Source organism: Hyla sarda, chromosome 1 (genome assembly GCF_029499605.1).
Source record: "Hyla sarda isolate aHylSar1 chromosome 1, aHylSar1.hap1, whole genome shotgun sequence".
Taxonomy (NCBI): domain Eukaryota; kingdom Metazoa; phylum Chordata; class Amphibia; order Anura; family Hylidae; genus Hyla; species Hyla sarda.
The window spans coordinates 292,706,636-292,708,263 of record NC_079189.1 but is presented as its reverse complement, the minus strand read 5'-3'; the positions used below and the strand labels follow the sequence as shown (position 1 = coordinate 292,708,263).

At 48.1% G+C, this 1,628-nt stretch overlaps 1 non-coding gene across 1 annotated transcript; it reads left to right on the top strand.

Moving 5' to 3' along the window:
• Nucleotides 1-1,435: 1,435 nt before the first annotated feature.
• On the top strand, nt 1,436-1,628 carry LOC130345060 (U2 spliceosomal RNA). Its single transcript, XR_008883842.1, has one exon. It is a non-coding gene; the product is annotated as a U2 spliceosomal RNA (small nuclear RNA).

Sequence of the window (1,628 nt, the reverse complement as noted above, 5' to 3'; positions counted from 1 at the left end):
TTATATCATTAAAAAAAATTTATAAAAAGTGATCATAAAGTCCGATAAAAACTTCAGCTCATGGCGCAAAAAATTAGCCCTCATACATCCCCATATGCGGGAAAAAAAAAAAAAAGTTATAGGGGTCAGTGTAGGACATTTTTCCAGTATGACAAAATTTTAACCATATCGACCTACAGAATGATGATGACCATTTTTACCGAAAAATGCACTGCGTAGAAACGGAAGCCCCCATAAGTTACAAAATTTAGTTTTTTCTTCAATTTTGTCGCACAATGATTTTTTTTTCCGTTTCGCTGTCGATTTTTGGGTAAAATAATTAGTCACTGCAAAGTAGAATTGGTGGCGCAAAAAATAAGCCATAATATGGATTTCTTGGTTGCCTCATTGGGGGAAACAGAGACCATGGGTATTATGCTGCTGCCACTAGGAGGCTGACACTAGGCAAAAAAAAGAAATTGGCTCCTCCCAGCAGGATATACCCGCCCACAGGCACTGAGCTAATCAGTTTTAGCGTGGGGCAACAGGAGCATGGCGCTGCCTGATCCCCCACCTGCGAGCTAAGGGCACGGTGCATTGCTGGATGAGCCGTTAACCCCTCCTTGCCAAACAACCAGCGCCTGGAGGTGTACTCTGGGTCCGGGTACCCCATTTGCCCGTTTGCCCGGCTGGCCTAAGGCAGGTGGCCCTGGCTGGTCGAAGACTTCCTTAGTGAGTATGCTCCCTGTGGGTAAGTATGCTCCCTGTGGGTGATATTCCTCATTTCCAAGCTGGAGGCGGTGAGTAGCAGCTGGGCATAAGGAGGCTCCGGCCACCGTGGCTTCTCCGGCGGCGCTTCCGTTCATGGCTTCTTTGCGCAGCCTGTGCATATGGGGGCTGTTTTCCACGGCCCGTGCTGCGGTTCAGCTCTCTAATTGAGCCCGCGGCTTGGGCCTAGCCATGGGGGTGGCCCTTTTCTTTGGCGCCGTATGGCGTGCCTGGGATCACATGAAACCCTCCTCCCATTCTGCCCCCGGCCTCTCTTCTCTCAGCGCGTGCTCCAGGGGAAGGCTGCAGCCCGTCATATGGGAGCACGCGCTGAAGGGGACGGCTTCTCTTCTCCCTCCCTACCCCACCGATGAGGCCTTAGAATGCGCTCTGATGGTCAGTATCCTGGTGCTTCATGCGCTGCAGGGGTCTGTTGGCCCCTCCCTCCCAGCTTTGTATTAAACAAAAAACTCTCACGAGCACTCTGTGCCCTCCAGTGGCAGAATAGCTACATTGCTGCAGCACTATTTCTCTCTCTCTCGGAGAGTATTAGGCTTCCCTCTAGTGTTCAATAGTAGTTATTACAGCTACATATTTTTTTCTATAGCCCTTCATTTTACTCCTGTCTGTTAATCAGTTCGGATTTTTCTTTCTCAGGTCCCCTGCCTTTCTAGTATTCCTTTAGGGCATTTTTAATGATTATGGATGAGATAAAGTGTGGTATCCGTCTTATCAGTTTAATATCTGATATGTCCCCTATTCGGGAACTATATATTGAATGGATTTATAATTTTTTTTGTCTTTTTGCTTCTGTTGCTCTTGGCATGTGACGGATAGACCTGTTTCTGTGGGTTCAGTGCTCCCCCTGTATTAGACTGTTT